Source organism: Taeniopygia guttata, chromosome 5, assembly GCF_048771995.1.
Source record: "Taeniopygia guttata chromosome 5, bTaeGut7.mat, whole genome shotgun sequence".
Lineage (NCBI taxonomy): Eukaryota > Metazoa > Chordata > Aves > Passeriformes > Estrildidae > Taeniopygia > Taeniopygia guttata.
In genome coordinates, this window is record NC_133030.1 from 8421693 (window position 1) to 8446599 (window position 24907).

Consider the following 24907-nt stretch of genomic DNA (forward strand, 5'->3'; position numbering starts at 1 on the left):
GTATGAGGTGGGGGCAGCTCCTGTCAGGGACTTATCCTTCGATGTTCGGATTTTTTGCACTCAGCTGCCCTCTCAGGGCCACAGGACTCGGAGCCCAAACATCGGCTCTTTTCTCTGGGAAAGAAAACTCACCAGTCCAGGTTCCTGATGTCAGTTTGTAGGGCTCCCCTGGGACTGTCAGGGTAGCACAAGTATGAGGTGGGGGCAGCTCCTGTCTGGGACTTATCCTTCGATGTTCCGATTTTTTGCACTCAGCTGCCCGCTCAGGGCCACAGGACTCGGAGCCCAAACATCGGCTCTTTTCCCTGGGAAAGAAAACTCACCAGTCCAGGTTCCTGATGTCAGTTTGTAGGGCTCCTCTGGGACTGTCAGGGTAGCACAAGTATGAGGTGGGGGCAGATCCTGTCTGGGACTTATCCTTCGATGTTCGGATATTTTGCACTCAGCTGCCGGCTCAGGGCCACAGGACTCGGAGCGCAAACATCGGCTCTTTTCCCTGGGAAAGAAAACTCACCAGTCCAGGTTCCTGATGTCAGTTTGTAGGGCTCTTTTTGGACTCTCAGGGCAGCACAAGTATGAGATGGGGGCAGCTCCTGTCTGGGACTTATCCTTCGATGTTCCGATTTTTTGCAGTCAGCTGCCCGCTCAGGGCCACAGGACTCGGAGCGCAAACATCGGCTCTTTTCCCTGGGAAAGAAAACTCACCAGTCCAGGTTCCTGATGTCAGTTTGTAGGGCTCGCCTGGGACTGTCAGGGCAGCACAAGTATGAGGTGGGGGCAGCTCCTGTCTGGGACTTATCTTTCGATGTTCGGATTTTTGCAGTCAGCTGCCCGCTCAGGGCCACAGGAGTCGGAGCGCAAACATCGGCTCTTTTCCCTGGGAAAGAAAACTCACCAGTCCAGGTTCCTGATGTCAGTTTGTAGGGCTCCCCTGGGACTCTCAGGGCAGCACAAGTATGAGGTGGGGGCAGCTCCTGTCTGGGACTTATCCTTCGATGTTCGGAATATGTGCGGGCAGCTGCCGGCTCAGGGCCACAGGACTCGGAGCGAAAACATCGGCTCTTTTCCCTGGGAAAGAAAACTCACCAGTCCAGGTTCCTGATGTCAGTTTGTAGAGCTCTTTTTGGACTGTCAGGGCAGCACAAGTATGAGGTGGGGGCAGCTGCTGTCTAGTACTTATCCTTCGATGTTCCGATTTTTTGCAGTCAGCTGCATGCTCAGGGCCACAGGACTCGGAGCGCAAACATCGGCTCTTTTCCCTGGGAAAGAAAACTCACCAGTCCAGGTTCCTGATGTCAGTTTGTAGGGCTCCCCTGGAACTCTCAGGGCAACACAAGTATGAGGTGGGGGCAGCTCCTGTCTGGGACTTATACTTCGATGTTCGGATTTTTTGCAGTCAGCTGCCCACTCAGGGCCACAGGACTCGGAGCGCAAACATCGGCTCTTTTCCCTGGGAAAGAAAACTCACCAGTCCAGGTTCCTGATGTCAGTTTGTAGGGCTCCCCTGGAACTCTCAGGGTAGCACAAGTAAGAGGTGGGGGCAGATCCTGTCTGGGACTTATCCTTTGATGTTCGGATTTTTTGCACTCAGCTGCCGGCTCAGGGCCACAGGACTCGGAGCGCAAACATCGGCTCTTTTCCCTGGGAAAGAAAACTCACCAGTCCAGGTTCCTGATGTCAGTTTGTAGAGCTCTTTTTGGACTGTCAGGGCAGCACAAGTATGAGGTGGGGGCAGCTCCTGTCTGGGACTTATCCTTCGATGTTCGGATTTTTTGCAGTCAGCTGCCGGCTCAGGGCCACAGGACTCGGAGGGAAAACATCGGCTCTTTTCCCTGGGAAAGAAAACTCACCAGTCCAGGTTCCTGATGTCAGTTTGTAGAGCTCTTTTTGGACTCTCAGGGCAGCACAAGTATGAGGTGGGGGCAGCTCCTGTCTGGGACTTATCCTTCGATGTTCGAATTTTTTGCGGTCAGCTGCCGGCTCAGGGCCACAGGACTCGGAGCGCAAACATCGGCTCTATTCCCTGGGAAAGAAAACTCACCAGTCATGGTTCCTGATGTCAGTTTGTAGAGCTCTTTTTGGACTGTCAGGGCAGCACAAGTATGAGGTGGGGGCAGCTCCTGTCTGGGACTTATCCTTCGATGTTCGGATTTTTTGCACTCAGCTGCCCGCTCAGGGCCACAGGACTCAGAGCGCAAACATCGGCTCTTTTCCCTGGGAAAAAAACCTCACCAGTCCAGGTTCCTGATGTCAGTTTGTAGGGCTCCCCTGGAACTCTCAGGGCAGCACAAGTATGAGGTGGGGGCAGCTCCTGTCTGGGACTTATCCTTCGATGTTCCGATTTTTTGCAGTCAGCTGCATGCTCAGGGCCACAGGACTCGGAGCGCAAACATCGGCTCTTTTCCCTGGGAAAGAAAACTCACCAGTCCAGGTTCCTGATGTCAGTTTGTAGGGCTCCCCTGGGACTGTCAGGGCAGCACAAGTATGAGGTGGGGGCAGCTCCTGTCTGGGACTTATCCTTCGATGTTCGGATTTTTGCAGTCAGCTGCCCGCTCAGGGCCACAGGACTCGGAGCGCAAACATCGGCTCTTTTCCCTGGGAAAGAAAACTCACCAGTCCAGGTTCCTGATGTCAGTTTGTAGGGCTCCCCTGGGACTGTCAGGGCAGCACAAGTATGAGGTGGGGGCAGATCCTGTCTGGGACTTATCCTTCGATGTTCGGATTTTTTGCAGTCAGCTGCCGGCTCAGGGCCACAGGACTCGGAGCGCAAACATCGGCTCTTTTCCCTGGGAAAGAAAACTCACCAGTCCAGGTTCCTGATGTCAGTTTGTAGGGCTCCCCTGGGACTCTCAGGGCAGCACAAGTATGAGGTGGGGGCAGCTCCTGTCTGGGACTTATCCTTCGATGTTCGGAATTTGTGCGGGCAGCTGCCGGCTCAGGGCCACAGGACTCGGAGCGAAAACATCGGCTCTTTTCCCTGGGAAAAAAAACTCACCAGTCCAGGTTCCTGATGTCAGTTTGTAGAGCTCTTTTTGGACTCTCAGAGCAGCACAAGTATGAGGCGGAGGCAGCTCCTGTCTGGGACTTATCCTTCGATGTTCGGATTTTTTGCAGTCAGCTTCCGGCTCAGGGCCACAGGACTCGGAGCGCAAGCATCGGCTCTTTTCCCTGGGAAAGAAAACTCACCAGTCCAGGTTCCTGATGTCAGTTTGTAGAGCTCTTTTTGGACTCTCAGGGCAGCACAAGTATGAGGTGGGGGCAGCTCCTGTCTGGGACTTATCCTTCGATGTTCGGAATATGTGCGGGCAGCTGCCGGCTCAGGGCCACAGGACTCGGAGCGAAAACATCGGCTCTTTTCCCTGGGAAAGAAAACTCACCAGTCCAGGTTCCTGATGTCAGTTTGTAGGGCTCCCCTGGGACTCTCAGGGCAGCACAAGTATGAGGTGGGGGCAGCTCCTGTCTGGGACTTATCCTTCGATGTTCGGATTTTTTGCACTCAGCTGCCGGCTCAGGGCCACAGGACTCGGAGCGCAAACATCGGCTCTTTTCCCTGGGAAAAAAAACTCACCAGTCCAGGTTCCTGATGTCAGTTTGTAGAGCTCTTTTTGGACTCTCAGGGCAGCACAAGTATGAGGTGGGGGCAGCTCCTGTCTACGACTTATCCTTCGATGTTCGGATATTTTGCAGTCAGCTGCCGGCTCTGGGCCACAGGACTCGGAGCGCAAACATCGGCTCTTTTCCCTGGGAAAGAAAACTCACCAGTCCAGGTTCCTGGTGTCAGTTTGTAGGGCTCCCCTGGGACTCTCAGGGCAGCACAAGTATGAGGTGGGGGCAGCTCCTGTCTGGGACTTATCTTTCGATGTTCGGATTTTTTGCACTCAGCTGCCGGCTCAGGGCCACAGGACTCGGAGCGCAAACATCGGCTCTTTTCCCTGGGAAAGAAAACTCACCAGTCCAGGTTCCTGATGTCAGTTTGTAGGGCTCCCCTGGGACTGTCAGGGCAGCACAAGTATGAGGTGGGGGCAGCTCCTGTCTGGGACTTATCCTTCGATGTTCCGATTTTTTGCACTCAGCTGCCCGCTCAGGGCCACAGGACTCGGAGCGCAAACATCGGCTCTTTTCCCTGGGAAAGAAAACTCACCAGTCATGGTTCCTGATGTCAGTTTGTAGAGCTCTTTTTGGACTCTCAGGGCAGCACAAGTTTGAGGTGGGGGCAGCTTCTTTCTGGGACTTATCTTTCGATGTTCGGATTTTTTGCAGTCAGCTGCCGGCTCAGGGCCACAGGAGTCGGAGCGCAAACATCGGCTCTTTTCCCTGGGAAAGAAAACTCACCAGTCCAGGTCCTGATGTCAGTTTGTAGAGCTCTTTTTGGACTGTCAGGGCAGCACAAGTATGAGGTGGGGGCAGCTCCTGTCTGGGACTTATCCTTCGATGTTCGGATTTTTTGCACTCAGCTGCCCACTCAGGGCCACAGGACTCGGAGCGCAAACATCGGCTCTTTTCCCTGGGAAAGAAAACTCACCAGTCCAGGTTCCTGATGTCAGTTTGTAGAGCTCTTTTTGGACTCTCAGAGCAGCACAAGTATGAGGTGGGGGCAGCTCCTGTCTGGGACTTATCCTTCGATGTTCGGATTTTTTGCACTCAGCTGCCCGCTCAGGGCCACAGGACTCGGAGCGCAAACATCGGCTCTTTTCCCTGGGAAAGAAAACTCACCAGTCCAGGTTCCTGATGTCAGTTTGTAGAGCTCTTTTTGGACTCTCAGGGCAGCACAAGTATGAGGTGGGGGCAGCTCCTGTCTGGGACTTATCCTTCGATGTTCGGAATATGTGCGGGCAGCTGCCGGCTCAGGGCCACAGGACTCGGAGCGCAAACATCGGCTCTTTTCCCTGGGAAAGAAAACTCACCAGTCCAGGTTCCTGATGTCAGTTTGTAGGGCTCCCCTGGGACTCTCAGGGCAGCACAAGTATGAGGTGGGGGCAGCTCCTGTCTGGGACTTATCCTTCGATGTTCGGATTTTTTGCAGTCAGCTGCCGGCTCAGGGCCACAGGACTCGGAGCGCAAACATCGGCTCTTTTCCCTGGGAAAGAAAACTCACCAGTCATGGTTCCTGATGTCAGTTTGTAGAGCTCTTTTTGGACTGTCAGGGCAGCACAAGTATGAGGTGGGGGCAGCTCCTGTCTGGGACTTATCCTTCGATGTTCGGAATTTGTGCGGTCAGCTGCCGGTTCAGGGCCACTGGACTCGGAGCGCAAACATCGGCTCTTTTCCCTGGGAAAGAAAACTCACCAGTCCAGGTTCCTGATGTCAGTTTGTAGGGCTCCCCTGGGACTCTCAGGGCAGCACAAGTATGAGGTGGGGGCAGCTCCTGTCTGGGAATTATCCTTCGATGTTCGGATTTTTTGCACTCAGCTGCCCGCTCAGGGCCACAGGACTCGGAGCGCAAACATCGGCTCTTTTCCCTGGGAAAGAAAACTCACCAGTCCAGGTTCCTGATGTCAGTTTGCAGGGCTCCCCTGGGACTGTCAGGGCAGCACAAGTATGAGGTGGGGGCAGCTCCTGTCTGGGACTTATCCTTCGATGTTCGGATTTTTTGCACTCAGTAGCCGGCTCAGGGCCACAGGACTCGGAGCGCAAACATCGGCTCTTTTCCCTGGGAAAGAAAACTCACCAGTCATGGTTCCTGATGTCAGTTTGTAGGGCTCCCCTGTGACTGTCAGGGTAGTACAAGAATGAGGTGGGGGCAGCTCCTGTCTGGGACTTATCCTTCGATGTTCGGATTTTTTGCAGTCAGGTGCCGGCTCAGGGTCACAGGACTCGGAGCGCAAACATCGGCTCTTTTCCCTGGGAAAGAAAACTCACCAGTCATGGTTCCTGATGTCAGTTTGTAGAGCTCTTTTTGGACTCTCAGGGCAGCACAAGTATGAGGTGGGGGCAGCTCCTGTCTGGGACTTATCCTTCGATGTTCCGATTTTTTGCACTCAGCTGCCCGCTCAGGGCCACAGGACTCGGAGCGCAAACATCGGCTCTTTTCCCTGGGAAAGAAAACTCACCAGTCCAGGTTCCTGATGTCAGTTTGTAGGGCTCCCCTGGGACTCACAGGGCAGCACAAGTATGAGGTGGGGGCAGATCCTGTCTGGGACTTATCCTTCGATGTTCGGAATTTGTGCGGTCAGCTGCCGGTTCAGGGCCACAGGACTCGGAGCGCAAACATCGGCTCTTTTCCCTGGGAAAGAAAACTCACCAGTCCAGGTTCCTGATGTCAGTTTGTAGGGCTCCCCTGGGACTGTCAGGGCAGCACAAGTATGAGGTGGGGGCAGCTCCTGTCTGGGACTTATCCTTCGATGTTCGGATTTTTTGCAGTCAGTTGCCCGCTCAGGGCCACAGGACTCGGAGAGCAAACATCGGCTCTTTTCCCTGGGAAAGAAAACTCACCAGTCCAGGTTCCTGATGTCAGTTTGTAGGGCTCTCCTGGAACTCTCAGGGCAGCACAACTATGAGGTGGGGGCAGCTCCTGTCTGGGACTTATCCTTCGATATTCGGATTTTTTGCACTCAGCTGCCCGCTCAGGGCCACAGGACTCGGAGCGCAAACATCGGCTCTTTTCCCTGGGAAAGAAAACTCACCAGTCCAGGTTCCTGATGTCAGTTTGTAGAGCTCTTTTTGGACTGTCAGGGCAGCACAAGTATGAGGTGGGGGCAGCTCCTGTCTGGGACTTATCCTTCGATGTTCGGATTTTTGCAGTCAGCTGCCCGCTCAGGGCCACAGGACTCGGAGCGCAAACATCGGCTCTTTTCCCTGGGAAAGAAAACTCACCACTCCAGGTTCCTGATGTCAGTTTGTAGGGCTCCCCTGGGACTCTCAGAGCAGCACAAGTATGAGGTGGGGGCAGCTCCTGTCTGGGACTTATCCTTCGATGTTTGGAATTTTTTGCAGTCAGCTGCCGGCTCAGGGCCACAGGACTCGGAGCGCAAACATCGGCTGTTTTCCCTGGGAAAGAAAACTCACCAGTCCAGGTTCCTGATGTCAGTTTGTAGGGCTCTCCTGGAACTCTCAGGGCAGCACAAGTATGAGGTGGGGGCAGATCCTGTCTGGGACTTATCCTTCGATGTTCGGATTTTTTGCAGTCAGCTGCCGGCTCAGGGCCACAGGACTCGGAGCGCAAACATCGGCTCTTTTCCCTGGGAAAGAAAACTCACCAGTCCAGGTTCCTGATGTCAGTTTGTAGAGCTCTTTTTGGACTGTCAGGGCAGCACAAGTATGAGGTGGGGGCAGCTCCTGTCAGGGACTTATCCTTCGATGTTCGGATTTTTTGCAGTCAGCTGCCCGCTCAGGGCCACAGGACTCGGAGCGCAAACATCGGCTCTTTTCCCTGGGAAAGAAAACTCACCAGTCCAGGTTCCTGATGTCAGTTTGTAGAGCTCTTTTTGGACTCTCAGAGCAGCACAAGTATGAGGCGGAGGCAGCTCCTGTCTGGGACTTATCCTTCGATGTTCGGATTTTTTGCAGTCAGGTGCCGGCTCAGGGCCACAGGACTCGGAGCGCAAACATCGGCTCTTTTCCCTGGGAAAGAAAACTCACCAGTCCAGGTTCCTGATGTCAGTTTGTAGGGCTCCCCTGGGACTGTCAGGGCAGCACAAGTATGAGGTGGGGGCAGCTCCTGTCTGGGACTTATCCTTCGATGTTCGGATTTTTGCAGTCAGCTGCCCGCTCAGGGCCACAGGACTCGGAGCGCAAACATCGGCTCTTTTCCCTGGGAAAGAAAACTCACCAGTCCAGGTTCCTGATGTCAGTTTGTAGGGCTCCCCTGGGACTGTCAGGGCAGCACAAGTATGAGGTGGGGGCAGATCCTGTCTGGGACTTATCCTTCGATGTTCGGATTTTTTGCAGTCAGCTGCCGGCTCAGGGCCACAGGACTCGGAGCGCAAACATCGGCTCTTTTCCCTGGGAAAGAAAACTCACCAGTCCAGGTTCCTGATGTCAGTTTGTAGGGCTCCCCTGGGACTCTCAGGGCAGCACAAGTATGAGGTGGGGGCAGCTCCTGTCTGGGACTTATCCTTCGATGTTCGGAATTTGTGCGGGCAGCTGCCGGCTCAGGGCCACAGGACTCGGAGCGAAAACATCGGCTCTTTTCCCTGGGAAAAAAAACTCACCAGTCCAGGTTCCTGATGTCAGTTTGTAGAGCTCTTTTTGGACTCTCAGAGCAGCACAAGTATGAGGCGGAGGCAGCTCCTGTCTGGGACTTATCCTTCGATGTTCGGATTTTTTGCAGTCAGCTTCCGGCTCAGGGCCACAGGACTCGGAGCGCAAGCATCGGCTCTTTTCCCTGGGAAAGAAAACTCACCAGTCCAGGTTCCTGATGTCAGTTTGTAGAGCTCTTTTTGGACTCTCAGGGCAGCACAAGTATGAGGTGGGGGCAGCTCCTGTCTGGGACTTATCCTTCGATGTTCGGAATATGTGCGGGCAGCTGCCGGCTCAGGGCCACAGGACTCGGAGCGAAAACATCGGCTCTTTTCCCTGGGAAAGAAAACTCACCAGTCCAGGTTCCTGATGTCAGTTTGTAGGGCTCCCCTGGGACTCTCAGGGCAGCACAAGTATGAGGTGGGGGCAGCTCCTGTCTGGGACTTATCCTTCGATGTTCGGATTTTTTGCACTCAGCTGCCGGCTCAGGGCCACAGGACTCGGAGCGCAAACATCGGCTCTTTTCCCTGGGAAAAAAAACTCACCAGTCCAGGTTCCTGATGTCAGTTTGTAGAGCTCTTTTTGGACTCTCAGGGCAGCACAAGTATGAGGTGGGGGCAGCTCCTGTCTACGACTTATCCTTCGATGTTCGGATATTTTGCAGTCAGCTGCCGGCTCTGGGCCACAGGACTCGGAGCGCAAACATCGGCTCTTTTCCCTGGGAAAGAAAACTCACCAGTCCAGGTTCCTGGTGTCAGTTTGTAGGGCTCCCCTGGGACTCTCAGGGCAGCACAAGTATGAGGTGGGGGCAGCTCCTGTCTGGGACTTATCTTTCGATGTTCGGATTTTTTGCACTCAGCTGCCGGCTCAGGGCCACAGGACTCGGAGCGCAAACATCGGCTCTTTTCCCTGGGAAAGAAAACTCACCAGTCCAGGTTCCTGATGTCAGTTTGTAGGGCTCCCCTGGGACTGTCAGGGCAGCACAAGTATGAGGTGGGGGCAGCTCCTGTCTGGGACTTATCCTTCGATGTTCGGATTTTTTGCGGTCAGCTGCCTGCTCAGGGCCACAGGACTCGGAGCGCAAACATCGGCTCTTTTCCCTGGGAAAGAAAACTCACCAGTCATGGTTCCTGATGTCAGTTTGTAGAGCTCTTTTTGGACTCTCAGGGCAGCACAAGTTTGAGGTGGGGGCAGCTTCTTTCTGGGACTTATCTTTCGATGTTCGGATTTTTTGCAGTCAGCTGCCGGCTCAGGGCCACAGGAGTCGGAGCGCAAACATCGGCTCTTTTCCCTGGGAAAGAAAACTCACCAGTCCAGGTCCTGATGTCAGTTTGTAGAGCTCTTTTTGGACTGTCAGGGCAGCACAAGTATGAGGTGGGGGCAGCTCCTGTCTGGGACTTATCCTTCGATGTTCGGATTTTTTGCACTCAGCTGCCCGCTCAGGGCCACAGGACTCGGAGCGCAAACATCGGCTCTTTTCCCTGGGAAAGAAAACTCACCAGTCCAGGTTCCTGATGTCAGTTTGTAGAGCTCTTTTTGGACTCTCAGAGCAGCACAAGTATGAGGTGGGGGCAGCTCCTGTCTGGGACTTATCCTTCGATGTTCGGATTTTTTGCACTCAGCTGCCCGCTCAGGGCCACAGGACTCGGAGCGCAAACATCGGCTCTTTTCCCTGGGAAAGAAAACTCACCAGTCCAGGTTCCTGATGTCAGTTTGTAGAGCTCTTTTTGGACTCTCAGGGCAGCACAAGTATGAGGTGGGGGCAGCTCCTGTCTGGGACTTATCCTTCGATGTTCGGAATATGTGCGGGCAGCTGCCGGCTCAGGGCCACAGGACTCGGAGCGCAAACATCGGCTCTTTTCCCTGGGAAAGAAAACTCACCAGTCCAGGTTCCTGATGTCAGTTTGTAGGGCTCCCCTGGGACTCTCAGGGCAGCACAAGTATGAGGTGGGGGCAGCTCCTGTCTGGGACTTATCCTTCGATGTTCGGATTTTTTGCAGTCAGCTGCCGGCTCAGGGCCACAGGACTCGGAGCGCAAACATCGGCTCTTTTCCCTGGGAAAGAAAACTCACCAGTCATGGTTCCTGATGTCAGTTTGTAGAGCTCTTTTTGGACTGTCAGGGCAGCACAAGTATGAGGTGGGGGCAGCTCCTGTCTGGGACTTATCCTTCGATGTTCGGAATTTGTGCGGTCAGCTGCCGGTTCAGGGCCACTGGACTCGGAGCGCAAACATCGGCTCTTTTCCCTGGGAAAGAAAACTCACCAGTCCAGGTTCCTGATGTCAGTTTGTAGGGCTCCCCTGGGACTCTCAGGGCAGCACAAGTATGAGGTGGGGGCAGCTCCTGTCTGGGAATTATCCTTCGATGTTCGGATTTTTTGCACTCAGCTGCCCGCTCAGGGCCACAGGACTCGGAGCGCAAACATCGGCTCTTTTCCCTGGGAAAGAAAACTCACCAGTCCAGGTTCCTGATGTCAGTTTGCAGGGCTCCCCTGGGACTGTCAGGGCAGCACAAGTATGAGGTTGGGGCAGCTCCTGTCTGGGACTTATCCTTCGATGTTCGGATTTTTTGCACTCAGTAGCCGGCTCAGGGCCACAGGACTCGGAGCGCAAACATCGGCTCTTTTCCCTGGGAAAGAAAACTCACCAGTCATGGTTCCTGATGTCAGTTTGTAGGGCTCCCCTGTGACTGTCAGGGTAGTACAAGAATGAGGTGGGGGCAGCTCCTGTCTGGGACTTATCCTTCGATGTTCGGATTTTTTGCAGTCAGGTGCCGGCTCAGGGTCACAGGACTCGGAGCGCAAACATCGGCTCTTTTCCCTGGGAAAGAAAACTCACCAGTCATGGTTCCTGATGTCAGTTTGTAGAGCTCTTTTTGGACTCTCAGGGCAGCACAAGTATGCGGTGGGGGCAGCTCCTGTCTGGGACTTATCCTTCGATGTTCCGATTTTTTGCACTCAGCTGCCCGCTCAGGGCCACAGGACTCGGAGCGCAAACATCGGCTCTTTTCCCTGGGAAAGAAAACTCACCAGTCCAGGTTCCTGATGTCAGTTTGTAGGGCTCCCCTGGGACTCACAGGGCAGCACAAGTATGAGGTGGGGGCAGATCCTGTCTGGGACTTATCCTTCGATGTTCGGAATTTGTGCGGTCAGCTGCCGGTTCAGGGCCACAGGACTCGGAGCGCAAACATCGGCTCTTTTCCCTGGGAAAGAAAACTCACCAGTCCAGGTTCCTGATGTCAGTTTGTAGGGCTCCCCTGGGACTGTCAGGGCAGCACAAGTATGAGGTGGGGGCAGCTCCTGTCTGGGACTTATCCTTCGATGTTCGGATTTTTTGCAGTCAGTTGCCCGCTCAGGGCCACAGGACTCGGAGAGCAAACATCGGCTCTTTTCCCTGGGAAAGAAAACTCACCAGTCCAGGTTCCTGATGTCAGTTTGTAGGGCTCTCCTGGAACTCTCAGGGCAGCACAACTATGAGGTGGGGGCAGCTCCTGTCTGGGACTTATCCTTCGATATTCGGATTTTTTGCACTCAGCTGCCCGCTCAGGGCCACAGGACTCGGAGCGCAAACATCGGCTCTTTTCCCTGGGAAAGAAAACTCACCAGTCCAGGTTCCTGATGTCAGTTTGTAGAGCTCTTTTTGGACTGTCAGGGCAGCACAAGTATGAGGTGGGGGCAGCTCCTGTCTGGGACTTATCCTTCGATGTTCGGATTTTTGCAGTCAGCTGCCCGCTCAGGGCCACAGGACTCGGAGCGCAAACATCGGCTCTTTTCCCTGGGAAAGAAAACTCACCACTCCAGGTTCCTGATGTCAGTTTGTAGGGCTCCCCTGGGACTCTCAGAGCAGCACAAGTATGAGGTGGGGGCAGCTCCTGTCTGGGACTTATCCTTCGATGTTTGGAATTTTTTGCAGTCAGCTGCCGGCTCAGGGCCACAGGACTCGGAGCGCAAACATCGGCTGTTTTCCCTGGGAAAGAAAACTCACCAGTCCAGGTTCCTGATGTCAGTTTGTAGGGCTCTCCTGGAACTCTCAGGGCAGCACAAGTATGAGGTGGGGGCAGATCCTGTCTGGGACTTATCCTTCGATGTTCGGATTTTTTGCAGTCAGCTGCCGGCTCAGGGCCACAGGACTCGGAGCGCAAACATCGGCTCTTTTCCCTGGGAAAGAAAACTCACCAGTCCAGGTTCCTGATGTCAGTTTGTAGAGCTCTTTTTGGACTGTCAGGGCAGCACAAGTATGAGGTGGGGGCAGCTCCTGTCAGGGACTTATCCTTCGATGTTCGGATTTTTTGCAGTCAGCTGCCCGCTCAGGGCCACAGGACTCGGAGCGCAAACATCGGCTCTTTTCCCTGGGAAAGAAAACTCACCAGTCCAGGTTCCTGATGTCAGTTTGTAGAGCTCTTTTTGGACTCTCAGAGCAGCACAAGTATGAGGCGGAGGCAGCTCCTGTCTGGGACTTATCCTTCGATGTTCGGATTTTTTGCAGTCAGGTGCCGGCTCAGGGCCACAGGACTCGGAGCGCAAACATCGGCTCTTTTCCCTGGGAAAGAAAACTCACCAGTCCAGGTTCCTGATGTCAGTTTGTAGAGCTCTTTTTGGACTCTCAGGGCAGCACAAGTATGAGGTGGGGGCAGCTCCTGTCTGGGACTTATCCTTCGATGTTCGGAATATGTGCGGGCAGCTGCCGGCTCAGGGCCACAGGACTCGGAGCGCAAACATCGGCTCTTTTCCCTGGGAAAGAAAACTCACCAGTCCAGGTTCCTGATGTCAGTTTGTAGGGCTCCCCTGGAACTCTCAGGGCAACACAAGTATGAGGTGGGGGCAGCTCCTGTCTGGGACTTATCCTTCGATGTTCGGATTTTTTGCAGTCAGTTGCCCGCTCAGGGCCACAGGACTCGGAGAGCAAACATAGGCTCTTTTCCCTGGGAAAGAAAACTCACCAGTCCAGGTTCCTGATGTCAGTTTGTGGGGCTCTACTGGAACTCTCAGGGCAGCACAAGTATGAGGTGGGGGCAGCTCCTGTCTGGGACTTATCCTTCGATGTTCCGATTTTTTGCACTCAGCTGCCGGCTCAGGGCCACAGGACTCGGAGCGCAAGCATCGGCTCTTTTCCCTGGGAAAGAAAACTCACCAGTCCAGGTTCCTGATGTCAGTTTGTAGAGCTCTTTTTGGACTGTCAGGGCAGCACAAGTATGAGGTGGGGGCAGCTCCTGTCTGGGACTTATCCTTCGATGTTCGGATTTTTGCAGTCAGCTGCCCGCTCAGGGCCACAGGACTCGGAGCGCAAACATCGGCTCTTTTCCCTGGGAAAGAAAACTCACCAGTCCAGGTTCCTGATGTCAGTTTGTAGAGCTCTTTTTGGACTGTCAGGGCAGCACAAGTATGAGGTGGGGGCAGCTCCTGTCTGGGACTTATCCTTCGATGTTCGGATTTTTTGCACTCAGCTGCCGGCTCAGGGCCACAGGACTCGGAGCGCAAACATCGGCTCTTTTCCCTGGGAAAGAAAACTCACCAGTCCAGGTTCCTGATGTCAGTTTGTAGAGCTCTTTTTGGACTCTCAGGGCAGCACAAGTATGAGGTGGGGGCAGCTCCTGTCTGGGACTTATCCTTCGATGTTCGAATTTTTTGCGGTCAGCTGCCGGCTCAGGGCCACAGGACTCGGAGCGCAAACATCGGCTCTTTTCCCTGGGAAAGAAAACTCACCAGTCATGGTTCCTGATGTCAGTTTGTAGAGCTCTTTTTGGACTGTCAGGGCAGCACAAGTATGAGGTGGGGGCAGCTCCTGTCTGGGACTTATCCTTCGATGTTCGGATTTTTTGCACTCAGCTGCCCGCTCAGGGCCACAGGACTCAGAGCGCAAACAACGGCTCTTTTCCCTGGGAAAAAAACCTCACCAGTCCAGGTTCCTGATGTCAGTTTGTAGGGCTCCCCTGGAACTCTCAGGGCAGCACAAGTATGAGGTGGGGGCAGCTCCTGTCTGGGACTTATCCTTCGATGTTCCGATTTTTTGCAGTCAGCTGCATGCTCAGGGCCACAGGACTCGGAGCGCAAACATCGGCTCTTTTCCCTGGGAAAGAAAACTCACCAGTCCAGGTTCCTGATGTCAGTTTGTAGAGCTCTTTTTGGACTCTCAGGGCAGCACAAGTATGAGGTGGGGGCAGCTCCTGTCTGGGACTTATCCTTCGATGTTCGGATTTTTGCAGTCAGATGCCCGCTCAGGGCCACAGGACTCGGAGCGCAAACATCGGCTCTTTTCCCTGGGAAAGAAAACTCACCAGTCCAGGTTCCTGATGTCAGTTTGTAGGGCTCCCCTGGGACTCTCAGGGCAGCACAAGTATGAGGTGGGGGCAGATCCTGTCTGGGACTTATCCTTCGATGTTCGGATTTTTTGCACTCAGCTGCCCGCTCAGGGCCACAGGACTCGGAGCGCAAACATCGGCTCTTTTCCCTGGGAAAGAAAACTCACCAGTCCAGGTTCCTGATGTCAGTTTGTAGGGCTCCCCTGGGACTCTCAGGGCAGCACAAGTATGAGGTGGGGGCAGCTCCTGTCTGGGACTTATCCTTCGATGTTCGGAATTTGTGCGGGCAGCTGCCGGCTCAGGGCCACAGGACTCGGAGCGAAAACATCGGCTCTTTTCCCTGGGAAAAAAAACTCACCAGTCCAGGTTCCTGATGTCAGTTTGTAGAGCTCTTTTTGGACTCTCAGGGCAGCACAAGTATGAGGTGGGGGCAGCTCCTGTCTACGACTTATCCTTCGATGTTCGGATATTTTGCAGTCAGCTGCCGGCTCTGGGCCACAGGACTCGGAGCGCAAACATCGGCTCTTTTCCCTGGGAAAGAAAACTCACCAGTCCAGGTTCCTGGTGTCAGTTTGTAGGGCTCCCCTGGGACTCTCAGGGCAGCACAAGTATGAGGTGGGGGCAGCTCCTGTCTGGGACTTATCTTTCGATGTTCGGATTTTTTGCAGTCAGCTGCCGGCTCAGGGCCACAGGACTCGGAGCGCAAACATCGGCTCTTTTCCCTGGGAAAGAAAACTCACCAGTCCAGGTTCCTGATGTCAGTTTGTAGAGCTCTTTTTGGACTCTCAGGGCAGCACAAGTATGAGGTGGGGGCAGCTCCTGTCTGGGACTTATCCTTCGATGTTCGGAATTTGTGCGGTCAGCTGCCGGTTCAGGGCCACAGGACTCCGAGCACAAACATCGGCTCTTTTCCCTGGGAAAGAAAACTCACCAGTCCAGGTTCCTGATGTCAGTTTGTAGGGCTCCCCTGGGATTCTCAGGGCAGCACAACTATGAGGTGGGGGCAGATCCTGTCTGGGACTTATCCTTCGATGTTCGGATTTTTTGCAGTCAGCTGCCGGCTCAGGGCCACAGGACTCGGAGCGCAAACATCGGCTCTTTTCCCTGGGAAAGAAAACTCACCAGTCCAGGTCCTGATGTCAGTTTGTAGAGCTCTTTTTGGACTGTCAGGGCAGCACAAGTATGAGGTGGGGGCAGCTCCTGTCAGGGACTTATCCTTCGATATTCGGATTTTTTGCACTCAGCTGCCCGCTCAGGGCCACAGGACTCGGAGCGCAAACATCGGCGCTTTTCCCTGGGAAAGAAAACTCACCAGTCCAGGTTCCTGATGTCCGTTTGTAGAGCTCTTTTTGGACTCTCAGAGCAGCACAAGTATGAGGTGGGGGCAGCTCCTGTCTACGACTTATCCTTCGATGTTCGGATATTTTGCAGTCAGCTGCCGGCTCTGGGCCACAGGACTCGGAGCGCAAACATCGGCTCTTTTCCCTGGGAAAGAAAACTCACCAGTCCAGGTTCCTGGTGTCAGTTTGTAGGGCTCCCCTGGGACTCTCAGGGCAGCACAAGTATGAGGTGGGGGCAGCTCCTGTCTGGGATTTATCTTTCGATGTTCGGATTTTTTGCACTCAGCTGCCGGCTCAGGGCCACAGGACTCGGAGCGCAAACATCGGCTCTTTTCCCTGGGAAAGAAAACTCACCAGTCCAGGTTCCTGATGTCAGTTTGTAGGGCTCCCCTGGGACTGTCAGGGCAGCACAAGTATGAGGTGGGGGCAGCTCCTGTCTGGGACTTATCCTTCGATGTTCCGATTTTTTGCACTCAGCTGCCCGCTCAGGGCCACAGGACTCGGAGCGCAAATGTCGGCTCTTTTCCCTGGGAAAGAAAACTCACCAGTCATGGTTCCTGATGTCAGTTTGTAGAGCTCTTTTTGGACTCTCAGGGCAGCACAAGTTTGAGGTGGGGGCAGCTTCTGTCTGGGACTTATCTTTCGATGTTTGGATTTTTTGCAGTCAGCTGCCGGCTCAGGGCCACAGGAGTCGGAGCGCAAACATCGGCTCTTTTCCCTGGGAAAGAAAACTCACCAGTCCAGGTCCTGATGTCAGTTTGTAGAGCTCTTTTTGGACTGTCAGGGCAGCACAAGTATGAGGTGGGGGCAGCTCCTGTCAGGGACTTATCCTTCGATGTTCGGATTTTTTGCACTCAGCTGCCCGCTCAGGGCCACAGGACTCGGAGCGCAAACATCGGCTCTTTTCCCTGGGAAAGAAAACTCACCAGTCCAGGTTCCTGATGTCAGTTTGTAGAGCTCTTTTTGGACTGTCAGGGCAGCACAAGTATGAGGTGGGGGCAGCTCCTGTCTGGGACTTATCCTTCGATGTTCGGATTTTTTGCACTCAGCTGCCGGCTCAGGGCCACAGGACTCGGAGCGCAAACATCGGCTCTTTTCCCTGGGAAAGAAAACTCACCAGTCCATGTTCCTGATGTCAGTTTGTAGAGCTCTTTTTGGACTCTCAGGGCAGCACAAGTATGAGGTGGGGGCAGCTCCTGTCTGGGACTTATCCTTCGATGTTCGGATTTTTTGCACTCAGCTGCCGGCTCAGGGCCACAGGACTCGGAGCGCAAACATCGGCTCTTTTCCCTGGGAAAGAAAACTCACCAGTCATGGTTCCTGATGTCAGTTTGTAGAGCTCTTTTTGGACTCTCAGGGCAGCACAAGTTTGAGGTGGGGGCAGCTTCTGTCTGGGACTTATCTTTCGATGTTCGGATTTTTTGCAGTCAGCTGCCGGCTCAGGGCCACAGGAGTCGGAGCGCAAACATCGGCTCTTTTCCCTGGGAAAGAAAACTCACCAGTCCAGGTCCTGATGTCAGTTTGTAGAGCTCTTTTTGGACTGTCAGGGCAGCACAAGTATGAGGTGGGTGCAGCTCCTGTCAGGGACTTATCCTTCGATGTTCGGATTTTTTGCACTCAGCTGCCCGCTCAGGGCCACAGGACTCGGAGCGCAAACATCGGCTCTTTTCCCTGGGAAAGAAAACTCACCAGTCCAGGTTCCTGATGTCAGTTTGTAGAGCTCTTTTTGGACTCTCAGAGCAGCACAAGTATGAGGCGGAGGCAGCTCCTGTCTGGGACTTATCCTTCGATGTTCGGATTTTTTGCAGTCAGCTGCCGGCTCAGGGCCACAGGACTCGGAGCGCAAACATCGGCTCTTTTCCCTGGGAAAGAAAACTCACCAGTCCAGGTTCCTGATGTCAGTTTGTAGAGCTCTTTTTGGACTCTCAGGGCAGCACAAGTATGAGGTGGGGGCAGCTCCTGTCTGGGACTTATCCTTCGATGTTCGGAATATGTGCGGGCAGCTGCCGGCTCAGGGCCACAGGACTCGGAGCGCAAACATCGGCTCTTTTCCCTGGGAAAGAAAACTCACCAGTCCAGGTTCCTGATGTCAGTTTGTAGGGCTCCCCTGGGACTCTCAGGGCAGCACAAGTATGAGGTGGGGGCAGCTCCTGTCTGGGACTTATCCTTCGATGTTCCGATTTTTTGCAGTCAGCTGCCGGCTCAGGGCCACAGGACTCGGAGCGCAAACATTGGCTCTTTTCCCTGGGAAAGAAAACTCACCAGTCCAGGTTCCTGATGTCAGTTTGTAGAGCTCTTTTTGGACTCTCAGGGCAGCACAAGTATGAGGTGGGGGCAGCTCCTGTCTGGGACTTATCCTTCGATGTTCGGATTTTTTGCACTCAGCTGCCCGCTCAGGGCCACAGGACTCGGAGCGCAAACATCGGCTCTTTTCCCTGGGAAAGAAAACTCACCAGTCCAGGTTCCTGATGTCAGTTTGTAGGGCTCCCCTGGGACTCTCAGGGCAGCACAAGTATGAGGTGGGGGCAGCTCCTGTCTGGGAATTATCCTTCGATGTTCGGATTTTTTGCACTCAGCTGCCCGCTCAGGGCCACAGGACTCGGAGCGCAAACATCGGCTCTTTTCCCTGGGAAAGAAAACTCACCAGTCCAGGTTCCTGATGTCAGTTTGTAGAGCTCTTTTTGGACTCTCAGGGCAGCACAAGTATGAGGTGGGGGCAGCTCCTGTCTGGGACTTATCCTTCGATGTTCGGAATATGTGCGGGCAGCTGCCGGCTCAGGGCCACAGGACTCGGAGCGCAAACATCGGCTCTTTTCCCTGGGAAAGAAAACTCACCAGTCCAGGTTCCTGATGTCAGTTTGTAGGGCTCCCCTGGGACTGTCAGGGCAGCACAAGTATGAGGTGGGGGCAGCTCCTGTCTGGGACTTATCCTTCGATGTTCGGATTTTTTGCACTCAGCTGCCGGCTCAGGGCCACAGGACTCGGAGCGCAAACATCGGCTCTTTTCCCTGGGAAAGAAAACTCACCAGTCATGGTTCCTGATGTCAGTTTGTAGGGCTCTCCTGGAACTCTCAGGGCAGCACAAGTATGAGGTGGGGGCAGCTCCTGTCTGGGACTTATCCTTCGATGTTCGGAATTTGTGCGGTCAGCTGCCGGCTCAGGGCCACAGGACTCGGAGCGAAAACATCGGCTCTTTTCCCTGGGAAAGAAAACTCACCAGTCCAGGTTCCTGATGTCAGTTTGTAGAGCTCTTTTTGGACTCTCAGAGCAGCACAAGTATGAGGCGGAGGCAGCTCCTGTCTGGGACTTATCCTTTGATGTTCGGATTTTTTGCACTCAGCTGCCCGCTCAGGGCCACAGGAGTCGGAGCGCAAACATCGGCTCTTTTCCCTGGGAAAGAAAACTCACCAGTCCAGGTTCCTGATGTCAGTTTGTAGTGCTCTTTTTGGACTCTCAGGGCAGCACAAGTATGAGGTGGGGGCAGCTCCTGTCTGGGACTTATCCTTCGATGTTCGGAATATGTGCGGGCAGCTGCCGGCTCAGGGCCACAGGACTCGGAGCGCAAACATCGGCTCTTTTCCCTGGGAAAGAAAACTCACCAGTCATGGTTCCTGATGTCAGTTTGTAGGGCTCCCCTGGGACTGTCAGGGTAGCACAAGTATGAGGTGGGGGCAGCTCCTGTCTGGGACTTATCCTTCGATGTTCGGATTTTTTGCAGTCAGGTGCCGGCTCAGGGCCACAGGACTCGGAGCGCAAACATCGGCTCTTTTCCCTGGGAAAGAAAACTCACCAGTCATGGTTCCTGATGTCAGTTTGTAGAGCTCTTTTTGGCCTGTCAGGGCAGCACAAGTATGAGGTGGGGGCAGCTCCTGTCTGGGACTTATCCTTCGATGTTCCGATTTTTTGCACTCAGCTGCCCGCTCAGGGCCACAGGACTCGGAGCCCAAACATCGGCTCTTTTCCCTGGGAAAGAAAACTCACCAGTCCAGGTTCCTGATGTCAGTTTGTAGGGCTCCTCTGGGACTGTCAGGGTAGCACAAGTATGAGGTGGGGGCAGATCCTGTCTGGGACTTATCCTTCGATGTTCGGATATTTTGCACTCAGCTGCCCGCTCAGGGCCACAGGACTCGGAGCGCAAACATCGGCTCTTTTCCCTGGGAAAGAAAACTCACCAGTCCAGGTTCCTGATGTCAGTTTTTAGGGCTCCCCTGGAACTCTCAGGGCAACACAAGTATGAGGTGGGGGCAGCTCCTGTCTGGGACTTATCCTTCGATGTTCGGATTTTTTGCAGTCAGTTGCCCGCTCAGGGCCACAGGACTCGGAGAGCAAACATAGGCTCTTTTCCCTGGGAAAGAAAACTCACCAGTCCAGGTTCCTGATGTCAGTTTGTAGGGCTCTCCTGGAACTCTCAGGGCAGCACAAGTATGAGGTGGGGGCAGCTCCTGTCTGGGACTTATCCTTCGATGTTCCGATTTTTTGCACTCAGCTGCCGGCTCAGGGCCACAGGACTCGGAGCGCAAGCATCGGCTCTTTTCCCTGGGAAAGAAAACTCACCAGTCCAGGTTCCTGATGTCAGTTTGTAGAGCTCTTTTTGGACTGTCAGGGCAGCACAAGTATGAGGTGGGGGCAGCTCCTGTCTGGGACTTATCCTTCGATGTTCGGATTTTTGCAGTCAGCTGCCCGCTCAGGGCCACAGGACTCGGAGCGCAAACATCGGCTCTTTTCCCTGGGAAAGAAAACTCACCAGTCCAGGTTCCTGATGTCAGTTTGTAGGGCTCCCCTGGGACTCTCAGGGCAGCACAAGTATGAGGTGGGGGCAGCTCCTGTCTGGGACTTATCCTTCGATGTTCGGATTTTTTGCACTCAGCTGCCAGCTCAGGGCCACAGGACTCGGAGCGCAAACATCGGCTCTTTTCCCTGGGAAAGAAAACTCACCAGTCCAGGTTCCTGATGTCAGTTTGTAGGGCTCCCCTGGGACTCTCAGGGCAGCACAAGTATGAGGTGGGGGCAGCTCCTGTCTGGGACTTATCCTTCGATGTTCGGAATTTGTGCGGTCAGCTGCCGGCTCAGGGCCACAGGACTCGGAGCGAAAACATCGGCTCTTTTCCCTGGGAAAGAAAACTCACCAGTCCAGGTTCCTGATGTCAGTTTGTAGGGCTCCCCTGGGACTCTCAGGGCAGCACAAGTATGAGGTGGGGGCAGCTCCTGTCTGGGACTTATCCTTCGATGTTCCGATTTTTTGCACTCAGCTGCCGGCTCAGGGCCACAGGACTCGGAGCGCAAACATCGGCTCTTTTCCCTGGGAAAGAAAACTCACCAGTCCAGGTTCCTGATGTCAGTTTGTAGGGCTCCCCTGGAACTCTCAGGGCAGCACAAGTATGAGGTGGGGGCAGCTCCTGTCTGGGACTTATCCTTCGATGTTCGGATTTTTTGCACTCAGCTGCCCGCTCAGGGCCACAGGACTCGGAGCGCAAACATCGGCTCTTTTCCCTGGGAAAGAAAACTCACCAGTCCAGGTTCCTGATGTCAGTTTGTAGGGCTCCCCTGGGACTCTCAGGGCAGCACAAGTATGAGGTGGGGGCAGCTCCTGTCTGGGACTTATCCTTCGATGTTCGGATTTTTTGCACTCAGCTGCCCGCTCAGGGCCACAGGACTCGGAGCGCAAACATCGGCTCTTTTCCCTTGGAAAGAAAACTCACCAGTCCAGGTTCCTGATGTCAGTTTGTAGGGGTCCCCTGGGACTATCAGGGCAGTACAAGTATGAGGTGGGGGCAGCTCCTGTCTGGGACCTATCCTTCGATGTTCGGATTTTTGCAGTCAGCTGCCCGCTCATGGCCACAGGACTCGGAGCGCAAACATCGGCTCTTTTCCCTGGGAAAGAAAACTCACCAGTCCAGGTTCCTGATGTCAGTTTGTAGGGCTCCCCTGGGACTGTCAGGGCAGCACAAGTATGAGGTGGGGGCAGATCCTGTCTGGGACTTATCCTTCGATGTTCGGATTTTTTGCACTCAGCTGCCCGCTCAGGGCCACAGGACTCGGAGCGCAAATATCGGCTCTTTGCCCTGGGAAAAACAACTCACCAGTGCAGGTTCCTGATGTCATTTTGTAGAGCTCTTTTTGGACTCTCAGGGCAGCACAAGTATGAGGTGGGGGCAGCTCCTGTCTGGGACTTATCCTTCGATGTTCGGAATTTGTGCGGTCAGCTGCCGGCTCAGGGCCACAGGACTCGGAGCGCAAACATCGGCTCTTTTCCCTGGGAAAGAAGACTCACCAGTCCAGGTTCCTGATGTCAGTTTGTAGGGCTCCCCTGGGACTCTCAGGGCAGCACAAGTATGAGGTGGGGGCAGATCCTGTCTGGGACTTATCCTTCGATGTTCGGATTTTTTGCAGTCAGCTGCCGGCTCAGGGCCACAGGACTCGGAGCGCAAACATCGGCTCTTTTCCCTGGGAAAGAAAACTCACCAGTCCAGGTCCTGATGTCAGTTTGTAGAGCTCTTTTTGGACTGTCAGGGCAGCACAAGTATGAGGTGGGGGCAGCTCCTGTCAGGGACTTATCCTTCGATGTTCGGATATTTTGCAGTCAGCTGCCCGCTCAGGGCCACAGGACTCGGAGCGCAAACATCGGCTCTTTTCCCTGGGAAAGAAAACTCACCAGTCCAGGTTCCTGATGTCAGTTTGTAGAGCTCTTTTTGGACTCTCAGAGCAGCACAAGTATGAGGCGGAGGCAGCTCCTGTCTGGGACTTATCCTTCGATGTTCGGATTTTTTGCACTCAGCTGCCCGCTCAGGGCCACAGGAGTCGGAGCGCAAACATCGGCTCTTTTCCCTGGGAAAGAAAACTCACCAGTCCAGGTTCCTGATGTCAGTTTGTAGAGCTCTTTTTGGACTGTCAGGGCAGCACAAGTATGAGGTGGGGGCAGCTCCTGTCTGGGACTTATCCTTCGATGTTCCGATTTTTTGCACTCAGCTGCCCGCTCAGGGCCACAGGACTCGGAGCCCAAACATCGGCTCTTTTCCCTGGGAAAGAAAACTCACCAGTCCAGGTTCCTGATGTCAGTTTGTAGGGCTCCTCTGGGACTGTCAGGGTAGCACAAGTATGAGGTGGGGGCAGATCCTGTCTGGGACTTATCCTTCGATGTTCGGATATTTTGCACTCAGCTGCCCGTTCAGGGCCAACAGGACTCGGAGCGCAAACATCGGCTCTTTTCCCTGGGAAAGAAAACTCACCAGTCCAGGTTCCTGATGTCAGTTTTTAGGGCTCCCCTGGAACTCTCAGGGCAACACAAGTATGAGGTGGGGGCAGCTCCTGTCTGGGACTTATCCTTCGATGTTCGGATTTTTTGCAGTCAGTTGCCCGCTCAGGGCCACAGGACTCGGAGAGCAAACATAGGCTCTTTTCCCTGGGAAAGAAAACTCACCAGTCCAGGTTCCTGATGTCAGTTTGTAGGGCTCTCCTGGAACTCTCAGGGCAGCACAAGTATGAGGTGGGGGCAGCTCCTGTCTGGGACTTATCCTTCGATGTTCCGATTTTTTGCACTCAGCTGCCGGCTCAGGGCCACAGGACTCGGAGCGCAAGCATCGGCTCTTTTCCCTGGGAAAGAAAACTCACCAGTCCAGGTTCCTGATGTCAGTTTGTAGAGCTCTTTTTGGACTCTCAGGGCAGCACAAGTATGAGGTGGGGGCAGCTCCTGTCTGGGACTTATCCTTCGATGTTCGGATTTTTGCAGTCAGCTGCCCGCTCAGGGCCACAGGACTCGGAGCGCAAACATCGGCTCTTTTCCCTGGGAAAGAAAACTCACCAGTCCAGGTTCCTGATGTCAGTTTGTAGGGCTCCCCTGGGACTCTCAGGGCAGCACAAGTATGAGGTGGGGGCAGCTCCTGTCTGGGACTTATCCTTCGATGTTCGGAATTTGTGCGGTCAGCTGCCGGCTCAGGGCCACAGGACTCGGAGCGAAAACATCGGCTCTTTTCCCTGGGAAAGAAAACTCACCAGTCCAGGTTCCTGATGTCAGTTTGTAGGGCTCCCCTGGGACTCTCAGGGCAGCACAAGTATGAGGTGGGGGCAGCTCCTGTCTGGGACTTATCCTTCGATGTTCGGAATTTGTGCGGTCAGCTGCCGGCTCAGGGCCACAGGACTCGGAGCGAAAACATCGGCTCTTTTCCCTGGGAAAGAAAACTCACCAGTCCAGGTTCCTGATGTCAGTTTGTAGGGCTCCCCTGGGACTCTCAGGGCAGCACAAGTATGAGGTGGGGGCAGCTCCTGTCTGGGACTTATCCTTCGATGTTCCGATTTTTTGCACTCAGCTGCCGGCTCAGGGCCACAGGACTCGGAGCGCAAACATCGGCTCTTTTCCCTGGGAAAGAAAACTCACCAGTCCAGGTTCCTGATGTCAGTTTGTAGGGCTCTCCTGGAACTCTCAGGGCAGCACAAGTATGAGGTGGGGGCAGCTCCTGTCTGGGACTTTTCCTTCGATGTTCGGATTTTTTGCACTCAGCTGCCCGCTCAGGGCCACAGGACTCGGAGCGCAAACATCGGCTCTTTTCCCTGGGAAAGAAAACTCACCAGTCCAGGTTCCTGATGTCAGTTTGTAGGGCTCCCCTGGGACTCTCAGGGCAGCACAAGTATGAGGTGGGGGCAGCTCCTGTCTGGGACTTATCCTTCGATGTTCGGATTTTTTGCACTCAGCTGCCCGCTCAGGGCCACAGGACTCGGAGCGCAAACATCGGCTCTTTTCCCTGGGAAAGAAAACTCACCAGTCCAGGTTCCTGATGTCAGTTTGTAGGGCTCCCCTGGGACTGTCAGGGCAGCACAAGTATGAGGTGGGGGCAGATCCTGTCTGGGACTTATCCTTCGATGTTCGGATTTTTTGCACTCAGCTGCCCGCTCAGGGCCACAGGACTCGGAGCGCAAATATCGGCTCTTTGCCCTGGGAAAAACAACTCACCAGTGCAGGTTCCTGATGTCATTTTGTAGAGCTCTTTTTGGACTCTCAGGGCAGCACAAGTATGAGGTGGGGGCAGCTCCTGTCTGGGACTTATCCTTCGATGTTCGGAATTTGTGCGGTCAGCTGCCGGCTCAGGGCCACAGGACTCG